At 40.1% G+C, this 16,214-nt stretch overlaps 1 long non-coding RNA gene across 2 annotated transcripts; it reads right to left on the reverse strand.

Annotated features, from left to right (window-relative positions):
• Window positions 1-2,677: 2,677 nt before the first annotated feature.
• On the reverse strand, window positions 2,678-15,685 carry LOC142370781 (uncharacterized). 2 transcript variants are annotated; one of them, XR_012767882.1, is made up of 4 exons: window positions 15,466-15,685; window positions 13,045-13,197; window positions 4,353-4,463; window positions 2,678-3,038 (listed from the first exon to the last, which is right to left on the reverse strand). It is a non-coding gene; the product is annotated as an uncharacterized LOC142370781 (long non-coding RNA). The 2 variants fall into 2 exon arrangements; XR_012767881.1 differs by lacking the exon at window positions 15,466-15,685 and having other exon boundaries at window positions 13,045-13,245.
• Window positions 15,686-16,214: the final 529 nt, after the last annotated feature.

Raw genomic sequence — 16,214 nt, forward strand, 5'->3', positions numbered from 1 at the left:
ACATTGCCGTAAAATGTACTTAAGCCTTAAGTATAACAAACAAACTTTGTTGCTCTAAATCCACACTTCCAACAGCGAGGCTCTGGGTAAAAGAAGAAGACAAACTAATCTGGGAGTCTGAATTTACCCCCTGTGGGTGGATTAGGGCAGCCAAGACAGCTGATGCTGCTTGTCTGTGAGTATGCGGCCAGTTTGGCTTCTGGTTAGATCACTCAGCATATGACCCACTGGCTCAATTTAGCTGAATCCCTGTCAACATTTTTAACATCTGTCCATGTATCCATATAGATAGATAGATAGATAGATAGATAGATAGATAGATAGATAGATAGATAGATAGATAGATAGATAGAGAGAGAGAGAGAGAGAGAGAGAGAGAGAGAGAGAGAGAGAGAGATGTGGTTGACCATTTTGTGCCAAACTTTGTAGTTGGAAAAAGAAAATGCTGCCCTTTATGAGAAACTGTTGTGCCACCAGGATCAGTATAGCCACATGGGCTTTGGGGTACTTTGTATTAAAGCCTGGCTCATTGAGCTGCAACATAAAATGGAGATTGAATATATGTGCTTTAAGAAGTATGGGATATCAAGCAACTAAACAAAGTTAAAAGTTATGCCGAAACAAACTTCAGCATGGTGAGCTGCAGCAAAAGTTGTAAAGCTCCTGTAAGCTGTAAGACCTTAAAATCCAAACCTTCACAGGAGCAGTCAATAGCGTCAATTTGAACAATGGATTTCATGTTCAACTAAAGACTCTTGCTCTTGTCACTGTAGGCCACAAGAGTTCTCAAAACACAGTCCACTGCTGGATCCAGAAATGTAACCTTAAACTGTATTACGCAGGGTGGAAATCATATATCGACTCTGTGCAGAAACACAGCCGAGTTCTCTGACCACGAGCTCATCTCAAACTGTGAAAAAGTCAGTGGACACGTGTTCTGTGATTAGATAAGTCCGCGTTTCAGCTGCTTTTGGGGGAAAACCTGACATCTGGTTCTATGTAACATAAAATGAGAGAGACCATAAAGGCGGTTAGAAAGGGGCAAAAATCAGCATCTGTCAGCATCCATTTCACAGGTGACTTGCAGATGTGTGAGGGTACCAGAGGTACAGGCATAATAACAGGGTTTATTATTAACTCCAATTAAGATGTAACCTAAATAAGATACTACGATTTATACAACAATTTCTGATCAACTTATGCAGGATAAAGTTATATTCAGAGTAAGAATGATTAGATGATGCTATGTGGAGTGTACTGATCTTAGTTGCATCACAGAGACATCGATACATCTTCATACCGTTATTGCATCACAGCACCTTGTGTCACACTGCACACACGTACTCATGGCACCTCAGTTATCAGGTGTACTTATCATGAGTGACCTTGGGCTTGTTTTTAAAGAACGCTGTCACTTATTTATGGTTTGTTTTCAAAGATCAGGTTGCTTGTTTCTGTCATAAGATCTGGCAACACCACCTCTAACAGAGTTAAGTCCAAAACAGAAGTGGTAAAAAGAAGCCACAGTCAGGGAGAAACCCAAGTAGGTGGATGCTCCGTGTGTTTAGGGATGTGTATGGATATAATCGAGACTTTGAAGAGGTGCAGTCCCGATTGCTTCGGTGGATGTCATGTGAGAGCGAGTTATTTTCCGGACTATGCTCTGTAACATTTAAATTGGAATATGAATGGAATATTCTATCTGTAAATTATGTAAACACCATATATGGAATATAGGCCTGTCCAGATTAAGGTCACTGTGCATACACACACAGGCACTGATGCAGAGGCCTATAGTAAAAAATCTGTGCATATATGCTACCATCAAGGTGACATCTTTTCTTAGGAGATCCGTGGTTATTTCAGCAGGATAGTAACAGACTTCATTCTATATGACTTCCATCAGTGTAGCTTCATTAACACAGACTGTGTGCTTGATGATGAGCACACATCATGGGCTGTTGAGCAGCTGAAATCTTGCAGTCAGCAAGACTGGACTCTGAAAAACTGTAGTTAGTATCCTCAGTTCCCAAAGCATTAAAACACAATGTAAAACATGACGCTATCGAAAACTTTGAGTGTGTTGCTGGCATCAAACTCTATATTGATTAACTACAGTGAAGTTGGTCAGTGAATATGCTGAAGATTATCTATTTTTGACTCATGTCTGTTAAGTAAAAGTTCAAACAAATGAATAAATTACAGATTTGGAAGGTTTTTATTGAATATGAGAAACCATCCAAAGTTTTCAGAATTGTTTTTTGTATTTTTAGCCGTGCAGAGTTCTACGATTGTATTATCACAATGTGAAACTGTTATATTTAATCCCATCAGTTTAATCCAGTGCCCTGTACTACTGATACACATCTGACATTTATATCAAACCAAACGCTGTAAAATCACCTGAAAACATAATATTATGCTTGTGGTTACCCTTAACGTCCAAATGGTAACAGCTTTGTGAGGTAATTTATTCCAATCTTTGGTGGAAATGAATTTCCACTAAATCGCAGTCAGATTTATTTAGTCTATTTAGACTAAATTTTCTTCTGGTCTGTTTACCGTGGGAATAAAGTGTGTTCATGCTCCAAAACATAAGAAGGTAAAATGATGACTTTGTTCAGGTTTCTTACAGCCACCCTCAGAATAGCAAAACAAGAGGCTAGAAATCCCAAACTGTTTTTATACCAATTATTTTATACTTTATTTCCATTTATAAGTTTTCATTTCAAGTCGACAGGTTACATCACAGCCCGTCGGCTCTCTGGAATTGTCAACATACGGTTTATTGAACAGGAGAGGGGGAGAAGGGGGAATGGCGGTAAGACTGAGGGACACCAGAGAAGCCTAAAACAGGGGGGGACATGGGGAGGAAACTGTGGTTACTGCTGCCAGATCCCAAACTCAGACCGATCAACACAGCGTGTGTCCCACAATGATCACCATCCTCATCATCATCATCGTTGTTGTCATCATTCAGTCCAGTGCTGTTGTGCAGAAGGGAATGCTGGGAACTTGGAGGACTCAGTGCAGAGGACCTGGAAGAGAAGGAGGAGAGCATGAATTACAGAGTATATGCAGCTTTTTAAAAATTAATTATCACTTCAGTTATTCCCAAGCAAAAATAGAGACGCTCTCAGCTTCCACAATGGTAACATGTGCTTAGTAATATACAGTTCAATGTTAAACAAATAGCTTTTGTTTCTTAAGACGATAATCATACTGAAGAAACCACATGCACATCAGGCTTACAGTATATCCAATGCAGTGATGATATTATGATTTAATTCTGATCAGTTTCTTCTAGATTAATTTTCAGTTTCTCAAACATGTATCTTTTATTGGCATGTAAATCAATGCACATGCTGGTCAGGTGTCGATGTTGTGTCAACAGCACTTCTGATGTGACAAAGCAGGTTTTCTTTCATGACTCAGCGATCTTATTTTGCTCTAGATGATAAGGAATTGTTGAAACTGTTAATAAAGAAACCCAAGGAGAACACTGGAGGATTGAATTTTCAATTAAATGTCATCTTCATGATGTAGATTTAAATGTGGAACAAAAATACAACTTCTACAGGGACAGCTAAGCTCCACCTTTCTACCCTCCTTATCACTTATTCAGCACTAAACCTATTTAGCTAACTGGATTTTGTTAAGAATTAGACACACAATTTGTAAGGCTTATATTACCTGAGGCTCATAAAAAAGTGAGACAAAACTAGGCAAGTGTTTTGGATGGTGGGTGATAAGTAACGGTTAGCTTTGTACAACCCCTGGCAAAAAATATGGAATCACCACTCTTGGAAGATGTCCAATTTAAAAAGTAAAAAAAAAGAAATCACAGATACAAGTTTTGTAAAACATACCTCTGAAAACCGACAATGACAAAACGATATTTTTGACCAATCAGGCTCCACCTTTATTGCACGGGAGTTGGCATTTCAGCTTTTCCAATTTCCACCAAGAATTTCCATTTGGATTGAGATCCAGACTATTTTCTGGCCATGTCATTGAGTTGATATGCCTTTTGCGAAGAAACCTTTGTTCTGTACTAGGATGCATTCTCATCCTGAAAAATGACCATAGCATCACCAATCCTCCTTTTGATCGATGGAATGAGAAAAACATGTAAAATTTCATTGTCCACCTGTGTATTTACTGTAGAGTTAATGACTCTTTTGAACTCTTTTAAGTTACTGCTACCTATTACGACTTGTGGATTTCCTGCTGCAAATTAAACCCTTTGTGCCCATTATTTGGTAGGTCACAGAAAATGCTTTTCCAGCTAAACAAACTACAACCAAACTGTTAATGACTGAATGAATCAGCTAGTTACGTAACATCCTTACATATTAGACTGGAGGGCGACTCCTCATGACGTCCCCTCTGCAGCACTCTTCACACAAGCAGCGAAGGCCTCCATCAGTTCTTTGCAGCCCTCGGCTCCCTTCTCTGCCACGCTGCAAGAGAGATTAATATTCATTAGATCCCAGTCAGGTTAACAAACAACTTCTAACTGATAGCACTCTGCTTAAGGCAGCTGAGGATGGAATTGACATTGTCCAAGCCCAGTTTCTGTTGACAAAACAGATGCTTGTTTCAGGTGCAAACAGATTTAAATGGCAGACATAAAACATACCCAGAAGCAATGTCAATGCAAAGACAGCAGAAACAAGAGAGAATTGAAGGATGAGACAATGGGGGTTGAAAGAGAGAAAGAGGGAATTCATGCTTGCAGATGAATTTGTGCTCCCATTCAGTAGCAAACACAGCAGCCGACACTGCCACAGTGCATTAGGCTGATGGAGTGGAAGGGTGGGAGAAAGGGAGGAAGAGAGGGAGGGGAGCCAAAAGGAGGAGGGAGGGAAACGGAAAGTCATGTGGACAAACCCATATGTTTGACAGGACACCAGAGAGGGAGGAGGAAGGGAAGGAGGGAGCTTGTATGATAATGCAGAGATAACAGAAGGTAAGAAGAGAATCTGCAGGGGGAGGGGTTTCATGTTACATGACTGTAAACCCATCATCTGGCTCCTCTTGTGACATCATTATCTCTCTGTTCTGCTTTCCTCCAACCCCATCTACAACCTTTGCAGAGCAAAGACATCAGTCCTTTACAACAGACCCTGTCAGTCACCAAAACATTAGCTTTGCTGTTTTCTCAGTATCACTTGACATCAAGAAGATTATTGAGAAACATCAGTATTTTCCTTTATAGTTAAAATGCTTTGAGTTATTCTCTTGCTACCCCACTATTCAATGATTTGCTTTGTTTGTTCTTTGTAAGCTCCGAGTTCAGATTGTCTGAAAGGATTCACAGGTAATAGTTCACCATGTAATCTAGTGTTAATATGTGCAATTTATGTCAGTGATATTGACTGCCTCATTAAGTACTGTTCATTCTTCTACAGCTCTATTAGGTCACAGGGAAATCAAACAAAACTCCTTCAAATAAAACAACAAAAACAAATATTCTAATTTCATTCAGTCCTCCCATACATCATTTATCCTTGTCAAAACCAGGAATTTACATAACCTACAATGTAACTGGAGTAATCAAAAGCAATTTTTCAGATTTTAAAACTTGTTTTCATGAGATTGAAATGTCCCTGACTTAAGACATATCACTTGAGAACATTCCCAGACTTGTCAGTGCTTCCAAGTTTTGCCCTCTTTGGCAGATTTGTCGCTAGGTTCCCTAACTGACTTAAAAAAGAAAAAAGAAAATCCACAAGCGACTACTAAAGCAAGCCTTACTTACGTCACTGAAAAGAAAGTGACTACAGGCTTTAATTGTCTCTGTGTTAAGTGTGTTCAAACACTCGTAATGTCATCAGAACAATGAAACACAAGAATTGGAGCAGCAGGTCTTACACAACAGCTGACAAACATCTGGCATTTATTTCAATGTTCAAGACATTCTCCCATTTCTAACTTTTTCTCAGAGTGAATCATCATAAAAAGATGTGAATGAGAGCAGCTCTATTGGGAATTTGGCTGTATCATCATAAAGTATATGTGAGCAGAGAGAGTGGTAGAGAAGCAAACAGATGTAAAAGATTGGTACAAAGCAGAATGCAAATGCAACGTAATGAAGAAAGTTAGCACGTGACATCATCTAGCAAGATCCAGCGACTTGCTTGGGAAGGCATAATTCATTCCATTGCTTTACTTGTAAACAGGACTGTTTCTCATTGACTCTACGAGATCAGGAAAGAACCATAATAATTAAATTCATGCAAAGAATTTAGCAGGGTAGCTAAAACTACTTATGATGCAGGAGATAAGACACAGTTAGCTTAGCATTCAGAGTTCAAACTGTTTGAAAAAGCTAGTCCACAAGTCTTCGGTTCTTATTCAGTTAAATAGAACTTAATATTACTGGCTGAGGTTTAACACTGTAGCTACAGTATGTGGTTATGTGTCAGTAATAAGCTGTTGCTAGTTAGCTAACTAGCTGTTGCTCCATGATGGCCTAGGTAATATCATAGACGTATGTATATATGTCTATGGGTAATATGGCCACGGTAATGTAACAACAAATGTCAGTTTCATTTTTAGGCTTTAACAGGGGGATATTCTGGATGAGAAAAGGAAAGCAACACCATCACATTACTGTCACATATATTTGGATTCTTCACTTGAGCTACAGTTTCCCTGTCTGCCGCTTTGTGTCTTTGCATTGTGGCTGGGTACCCATCAATGATGTAACGCACAGCTGGCTGCTCCAGATTATCACTCAGCAATTTACTTGCCAGGTGGGATGGAGCAAATGGTGTGTTTGTGTGCTGTTTGGGAGGGTGTGTGAGGAAATGGAGCCTACTGAGTGTAGACTGGACACATGCATGTGCTTGAACACAGTCGATGAGTGCTTATATTTGATGCAGTGTGCTGATGACCCATCAGAGCAGCAAAAGGTCTAACCCCGAGGGTGTGTTGTCAGATAATCCTGGTACAAAATCAACCAAACACCACAAAACACACATACACACATTCCTTTCAATCTAATCCTAATGGAAGTTCTAAGGTACTTTATATTTTATGAATATAAAAAATTATGAACCCTTCGCCCCCCATCTCCTTTATAGTCTTTTTTTTTGTATTGAATGCATTGATTGTAATTAGGTCATCCAATTCAGCAACAGTCCCAACATGTAAACATGCATGTATATCAAATGAATGGTGGGATTACAGAGAGCATCCAAGCAGGGCGGTCACATGCATAGGCAGGGGAGGGTACGGAGGTGATGACATCATCACCATCAAAGCTATTACGTAATCTCCTGAGGGAAAGCACGAATGTGAGCAAGGTCTCATTACAGGGTCAAAGGGGCAAAACTGAGTTGTAATGGCAACATGGAGCAAAGCTTTTGTTACTGGCTTAATGCAATAAATTCATTCAGGTAATGAATTTTGTTGTCCAAAACCAATTTTCAGAGTGTTAGTTTTATCCTGATGCAGAAATGTCAATAAGTTGACCGCTGTGCCTGAAGTGAAAAGTGACGCTGTCCTCTGTATATGGGACACAATCAGAAAATGAATGTTGAATTATTTAGGCTGAGCAAGGTGTTGTCAATCCTCTGGGAGAAACATGCATAATATTTCACGGAGCAGGTGCAGTGTTAAAAGATGATGCAAGGCCAAGCTTTAGTCAAAAGATCCTGTTATAAAGGCTGAGCTTGCCGTTTCATTGTCTGCTGGAGAGCAGAGTGAGGAGCAGTGAAGCACTGCCTCCCTGGGTGCCTTGAGGCACAGACTGCAACATATTACACATGATGTTGTTTAAGCAAAGGATAGCAATTAAAAAAAAACACAAATGAAAAATAAGTTTTGGGATATTTTGTTGGGGATGTTTATGGTGTATTAGTTTCATCATGTGCCACTTGTGTTACCATTAAACAAATTTATCAAAGTTTTTTTTTTTAATAAATAGATTCACTGAATTCTTTGCAAAGTCTGGAAAGTAATTTAGCCAAATTTTCCAGGTTTCCATTCACTGGCAAAGCAAATTTGAAAGGATCTTTTAAAAAGCTGGGAAATATGAAAAAAATTTAAAATAAATGCAAGTCAGATATTTTTGTAATGATTTTGATTGAAAATAATAAACTAGTCTTTATTAATGCAGAGCATCAAAAACCACCTTCATATCAATGCGGGCTGCCACCTGCCGACAGCCGCGCCTGTTACGGTGTTTGCTGCTCGGAAGCAGGGGACTGCTCGGTCTGCACTTCGGTCTACACGGTCTACATAGCCCGTAGTGATACAAGGTAGAGAGAAAATAGCGTCAAGCGATTGTGAGGTCTGACTTTTTCCTGGACAACGATTTTGAACGGATATTGTTTTGAGAAACAAAGCGCTTTATTTTTTACACCCCAACCAAACGAGGCGGACTACCTTCGTCAACGCCAAAACGAGGCTGGAACTCGGCTCACAGGACGCAGAGGGGGGTAAGAAAATGTTCATAAATAATATTGCTAGTATGGGATGTCATACAGCTTCATGTCAAAAGAGGCGAACTATCCCTTTAAAAGAAGTTCTGCTGATTTTTATTGTTTCAATGCACCTCCTCCTATGCAAATGTAGGCACATGATTCCCTTTCACCACCTGAATGAAAAATATTGTCCGTTGCATCATGAATATTCTTCAAGCTAGTTTACAGGTGGTGACTAAATGACCAATTTAGCTGGAAAATTGCTTTTTTGCAATTTCTTTGCAAAAGGAAATCATAATGTATTTTTACACAAAGTTATAAAATATTGTAAGATCGTTTCATTTAATTGAGAAATACAAATGGTCATATAAAATTAATGTAGTTATTCCTGGTCACCATTTCATGTTGAAAAAAAAAGTTTATAAAAATTGCTTTGCTCCCTAACTTAAGGGTAATGGTAAGTGTCTTAACTGTAATGGTAGTGTAACTAAAGCAAGGGTCTACTAATAGTACAGTTCACTTGAACTGGGCTCCGTGCTGGTGGGACGCTTCTGAACATGAACATTTGTAAATGATTAAACATCAAACTAGGGATTCGGCTCCATATTGATAAGAATCATTAAGGAGAACAGAAGTGCAGAGGATCTGCCACTGATACATGGTTTGGTGGGTTGCACGGGAAGAGGCTGGTGCTAGTGTGAGACGACAGTAGCAATGCACTCAGATTACTGACTTTTGCCGAGTCACCAAATTCCACATTGAAAACCAGTACGGTTTCCACCAACAAGAATGTACAGGCATGTCTGCACATACAACTACAGGCTAACAGTAAGCTTGTGTATGTGTGTGTGTCAGTTAGTAGAGGGGAAAACTAGGGGAAAGGGACATAGGCCTGTATGCAACTCTAATGAAAAACCCTAGGCTGCACAGTTGTTTGCATGGAATATTGTGACCTTGCAAACAAGTGCCAATATTAACAGTAAAGGGTACAAGAAAGGGGTTAAAAGACTTCATAAAGTAAAAATAAAATAAAATAAATATACTGTAGCAGTCAAATACACATGTATGGACACGCTTTTCCATACATTTTGAATGAATGGATGTGTCCATGTGTATATATACATATACAGAGAAATTGGCAAGAGAAGTGTAAATTGACTGATGTTCAGAGAGAAAAAGTTTATTTTCCTACTGTAATGTCCTAACATTATAAAGGCCTCACTTATTTGTAGTTCTTTCCTCACCTCACTTTTCAGTGTTTGCTGGTTCGACCTTGACAAGGTCATAACTATTCCTGCCATTATAAAATAAAGATAAATAATAATAAAAAAAAGATTGGGGAAAATTCAACCAATAAACCAGATTGAAAGACTGCCATTAAAGATGAAAGATTTAATCCAACAATGTGCTAGTACAAAGATGGTTATCATCACAGCATGAGAGCCTAAAAACAACATGGCCGCCTCCATGCAGTCTCTGGCTGAGTGTGAATGTGAGGCCTTTGCTTTTTTGACTGGCCTGGGTTAAAAGCAGCAGGTATCAAGTGGAGCAGAAACGTGATCTAGGGCAGGGAACACGTTATGGTGTCCCGTACATGCAGTTTCACTCATACTATATCCATGACTTTTACAAGCTATAAATACACATCAACTTCTAATATTCATTACACTCAGAAGCCTTTTTGAATCTATAGTTGGCTCAAAGTTGCTGGGAATTCATTATAAAATCCAGATGTGGCGAGCATTATGGTCTGATTTCAACTACCATAGTAAAAAAACAGTCTTATGTAGCAGCATTTGTTGTAGAGGAGAAGGAATGCAGTGCAGAAGGCAGGAGTCCAAGGGAGAGCTGAGTACATGAAACTTGAACACTTTCTCTTAAGCAAACCTAAAAATAGAATATGAATTATCATAAAACCTAGATTTAAAATAGTTAAGATGGTTTACTACCATAAAGATCAAAGTATTAATCCATCTCAGTCTAAATGGATGACATTGTAACCCTGACCCTTTGCCGGCAGACTTCAAACACGTTCATTTGAATGGCAGTGAGGGCTGCTAAGAGCAGAGGTCAGCAGTAGCTAGCAGTTTAAGGCTACATTAGCAACTGACATAACATGCCCATAACTTATTGGCTGAGCTGCAGGAGATTGCTTTTAAAAAGAAAAATATGTTGGAACCATGTCAACTTTGCATTATGACGCAAGGCTATATTGTCATTAAACATCACTAACTTGTTGCCTTACTAAAGGTGGTTGTAACACCTCGCTGACACATTATTAATGCTATTGAAATTGATATAACTAATATATTGGCAGACACCATCTTATTACATCCAACAGTTAGCTGAATGTTTGCTCTGTTTAGCTCAGGTTTTGGTCCCCACTTCAGGACTCCTGTAGGAGGAAAGTAGCTTTCAGCTGCTAAATGCTAAATGGACAAGGCTGAAGCACAAAAGTAAAGCTAGCTAAACAGCCAATGAGCTGAAACTTGTCATACATTTCTGTAATGTCTCCATATTCCATTTTTTTCCTCTCCCAGAATGTGCCATCAATACATTAAATAATTGTAACTTTTGCAACAGTTTTCGCGCGAGATGCCACTATGTTCCAGGAAGTTGGAAAACAAAGTTGCGATTAGGCCAACAGACGAGCTTGACAGTCAAATGGAACACATTCAACTGAAAACTTCATAATCATGTTTAGCCAAGAATGGCAATGAAATGATGGGTAGACCTGTAACATATGGAGAGCATACATAGTGGTTCATGATAATTTTAACAATGTTTTCCACAAAACTGACTTTACATGGGCATAGAAAATTCTACTGATTGATTTCTCCCCCTTGTTAGTGTTGTTCTGTTACAGTATTTCTAAGTGAACTTTCCATAAAACTGGACAGGAAAAAAAAAGAGCCTTTCCCGTTGCTGCAAAGAAATTTTCATCAATCCAAAAAGAAATGTAATTCATAACCTTGAACATCAGGGGGCATAATCTGAAACATAACAACAGAATAGACATATAATCTTATGTGGTTCAGATAGACTGCGGAGAGAAATTCCACTAGACCTCACTGATGCTTGATGTATTTATTGCATATAGGCACATTTGTACAGGGAACATTGTGCAAAATGAATTTCTGGTTAAATATTTCACTTTACTGAGAGGTAAAGGGACAAAGATCTAGGGTCATGAAGGTTAGGTATCTTATTAACTAAGAGGGGCCACTGTGACTCCCAGATTAACAGAGGAAGCTTAACGTGTGCTGGGAAGCTCTATTTATTAGAGCTGATGCTGCCTGACTTTCAGCTTCTTTACAGTCATGAGTTCAAGTTCTGCTGACATGAGCCATGTAATGACAAATATACACGAGAAGCCCTGATACAGTGTGTAGCATGTGTGGCAAAGCATTTGTCACCTTTAAACACACTGAGTTGTACTTTAAAACATCCTTAGGTGTAATCCTTGGCAAGCGTTTCTAGTAAAGGCCTACTTATTTACCACAAGCTAAGAGCATCTGCAGTGTCTTAACACAAAAGTAACTACATCTATCTATCTTTGTCACAGGTTTTCTTTTTTTTTAACCTGAAACCCTAAACATAGAACTGTGTCAAACTAAATATCAAAGACCAAGGCACTGGTCTTCAACTTAAATTTGCGAAACACATGATAAGCCAGTCCCCCCCCCAACCTCAAACTGCTGTCTTATCTAAAGGCTTCACTCACTCACGGTCACTTTATCTAGGCCAAACATTCCGTCAAAGGCAAACTTGTCAGTCCTAGCTGGTATACCCTGCAAAATAAGTCATGAAGTGCAGCAAACACAAAATCTGCCTCCACAAATTGCAATGACATTGCTCCTGACTGGATTAGAGGTCAAAGCTCACAAAAAAGAAAAAAAAAATTGTAAAAACAGACTGGCTATTGAAGGATTGAAGTATTAAGTCATTTATGTTCTTAGTGTCTGCTACAAATACAGAAAAAAACCTCTTTTAATATCCCTTCGCTGGTGTCCCTGACTGATGACACCACAGGAGGCAAAAGGAGACTGCAGGGACAAATGGATGGAGCTAACGCAAAGTATTCTGGGGAAAAGGAGGCTAGCGACGCAAGCAGATTCCCAGCTTCCATCCAAGCGTATGGACAAGCATCCAACATCATGGTGCTGCCACACATCGTTAACCCCTAAATCGCTCTCCCGTAACCCCAAGTTTTTATAACCCCTTTCACCAAACAATTCGAATGTCAAATTCAGTTACTTCCCCGCTTGCAAGACGTGGTGGCTTTCTGGGCTAACCACAATGTCCGCTGATGAGACTCCATTTTATCATGGCGCATTTTTGGATGCTGCTGCCCACATCCAACCCCTCGTCGTTGCACAAGCTCCAAATATTTGAGCAATTTTAATCTCAGTTCTCATGCTCTTTTTCTGTGCAGTTGTTGGACAGCTTGTTAGGAAAGACTCAAGCTCTTTGCAAACAGTTTCTGCTCCTCCACCGTTTCTGTATAAGAATCTGAAGGCAATTATGGAATCTGGGGAAGAACTTCCCATGACGACTTTGTTTGCCATGATGAAGAAACTTTCTTGCAACTAACATCATTTTCACCTACCATTTGTCCAGGTCTGCCTTGATGCTGGCACAAGCAGCGGGGACGGGGGCCTCAGCAGGGGCAGCGGCGGTCTCAGAGTCCGACATGTCTGTGGTGGTGTTGCTGTGTGGTGTCAAGGCTGCGTGTTCTGTCCTGTTCTTGTCCTCTGGACGCCTATGGATCCCAGTGCCACCAACAGAGAGAGAGGGAGAGTGACAGTGGGGATGAGAGTGAGTTGGTGGAGGGGGGGGGGGGGGGGGGGGGGGAGGGGAGCACAGGAGGAGGTGGGAGGAGATAAAACATGTGAGAGGGAAGCACACGTGTGTACACAGCAGTTAGGGGTAGGAGGAGAGGGGTGGAGGGGTGGAGGGGTGAAGGGGCAGTGACCCTGAGCCATGCACAGGCAAGGAGGATTGAGAAACAAGGGCAGAAATATGGCGGCTGTTTTGGGTTCCTTGTTGACTGAATTTCATTTTGATACGTCCAGTGTGAACAGGAGCTCCAAACACACTGTAGAGCTAATGCTTGAAGAAAACAGATAAAAACCTACAGAATACACTAAAACCACTGCGATATAAGATAACTATGAGCCTGATCTTCTGCTTACCAAACAGCAAATGTGTGTAGCAGTGGTGTACTAGGGGTTTGGTAGCAGATTATCCTCATAAGTACATTGTGGTGGAGTGAAATGAGTTGTGTGTGTGTGTGTGTGTGTGTGTGTGTGTGTGTGTGTCAGGGCAGATGCAAGCCAGTCTTCCAACCAGCACTAGCCTACCCACCAAAGCTGCCATCTAATGGTAGTTTTATGTAAATGGCATTTTGCATCGAGTGCAGCCTTCATCTCAGTGCAAGGCTGTCAATCACCAAAGTTCGAGTAATGTAATCAGTCAAAACATTATTACAGCTCGTCATATTTTATAATATTTTTCAACCTGCAGCACAGTTTATGCATTTAGCAACGTTTTGATCCGAACAAACTTACAATTGAGGAACATATTTTGTAGCAATGAGGCTCAGTTTCTCACCCAAGGACATTTTGACATCAGCGCTTGGGAAGTTGGAGATGGAAACAGTTACCTATTAAAAAAGGTGTTCACTCCACCTCCCAATCCACATCTATACCCTATATTGTAGTCCAAGTTGATGTATTATCTGAATTTAGCCAACACCATCCACATTCTGAGCCATCAAGTTTTTCCAAGGTCATAGTCGAAGTTTGGACCCAGAGGGCAGCTAGAGGGCAGCTAATCATTTTAATCAGCTGATATTTTACATTGAAGTTCAGATATCTTCTTCCACATCTCTGTCAATTAGTTAACTAATCATCATCATAACTAATCAAACAGGAACTGTTGTTTTCAGTCTTAGATGGATAGAGTTTGGAACTTTTTATTTTTTTAAACCAGAGGGAAATTCAATGGAATTCAAGTCATTTCTTAACTGAATTGATGGTGCATGCAATGATTTTTTTTATGTGAGCTCTTTATGATTTGATCAAATTTAAAAAAAAAAAAATGGAACTGTTTCTAATCTGCTGAATTAAAGTTATTATGAAAATGGTGTAACGTCAATAGGATTATCTAACAGAGTTGACATTACAAAGTACAAAGACTCATATCTGAAGCAGAACAATTGGAATACATTGGTGTTACAGGTACCAGGTTACAGGTATTGGTCTCTGGAACATAGCTTTTGGATGAAAAGTCAAAGCATCGGAACAGAGTGGAATAAGGAGTTCTATTCTTCAAGTGACTTAAAGCAAATTGATCCTTTAACAGATGTAAAACCTACTCCTTTAACTTTACATACCTATATAACCTATATTCTCATTTGACTCTGTCAAGCAGATTGTCTCATCCAAGGGCCACTCTCTCGATGTTTTGAGCAGTCACTCCAAACCTGCTAGAGATCTACAAACTTGACATATGCATTTAAATGTGAGGCCATGTAAGTAAATCTACTTGTGTGAGCTTTGCTACCGCAGGCTGTTTTCAAAGATCTACGCATAGATGAACGCTATGTATGTTCATTTCTTATGCCAGTCACACATCAACTGGTGTCTGTAGTTCCCTAAAATAATCCTCTCTCCTCATTCATATTCCACAGTGAAAAGTGTCCCTAAATTACATTAACATTTCATGTGAACCAACTGGCTACCTGCACACAAAAACCTCCCTTTTTGCACTTCCTCTTGCAGAAATAGTGCATCAATTCTTTTCGGTGTGAGGACAAGAGATAAAACAGGTACAAACTACATCAAACTATAGTGTCAAAGTGTAAAAAAAGTTTTTGCTGTGCAGAAAAAGCTACAGAAAATAACAGAGTGGTGCTTCAGTGAGAAGCATACTCCACACTTCCCTGTGAGTTCACATGGATCAGGCCAAGAAGGAACACTATGTACTTTAAGTGGCATGATGAATTTATAGAACAAAGACCCCTTACCTATAGTATCAGCAGATGGGATGTCTCTGTCTTGACTGTGGCAGCTGGAAAAGTGTGTGTCTGTGTGCAGGAATCAACGGAGAATGCCAAAAGAAGGAATTTGACGTGCCGCAACTGCTCTGTGGTGAATATGTTCTCAGTAAGAGGAGGGGGTCCTGCAGCTCCGGTTTATGTCTGTGCATGTGTGTGTGCACATGTGTGTACGTGTGTGCACGTGTGTCTACGTGTGTGCATGTCAGTGGAATGTGCATTGCCAGAGTGAAAAGACAAAGGGGTAAGTGTTGGGGGGGAGGGAAGGGAAAAAGGAAAGAAATTGGAGAGGAGCTCGAGCCAAAACAGCAACAGAAAAAAAAAGAAAAAGGCTGTTTGACATGCCATGAGGGTTAAAGGGAGCTAAAAAAGAGAGAAGAGGGGTGTACATGCGTGACATTTAATGTATGGTTGCTGGGCTGTGGTATACTGCGGCAATGGCGATGCCTTTGGCCATAAATCAATGAAACAGCCCCTGTGATTCTCATGTTGTTTCCCCACTGTCCTGCCCTCCCTGCAGCCCATTTTCATGAAACGTATCACTCATAACGCCCTCAGGCTTCTGCTGACGCAGCACAAGTTAGCACCATATACATGTTCAAACACACCCTCATTGTTGAAAACCAGTATAATCGGACAGGTTTCTGGTCAACAAACAGCAGGAGTTGGATGACAGGAGAGGGTGGGAACATCGGGGGAAACTTCAAAGTCAGTGTGTA

The sequence above is a fragment of the Odontesthes bonariensis genome, chromosome 21 (assembly GCF_027942865.1).
Source record: "Odontesthes bonariensis isolate fOdoBon6 chromosome 21, fOdoBon6.hap1, whole genome shotgun sequence".
NCBI classification, from domain to species: Eukaryota; Metazoa; Chordata; class Actinopteri; order Atheriniformes; family Atherinopsidae; genus Odontesthes; species Odontesthes bonariensis.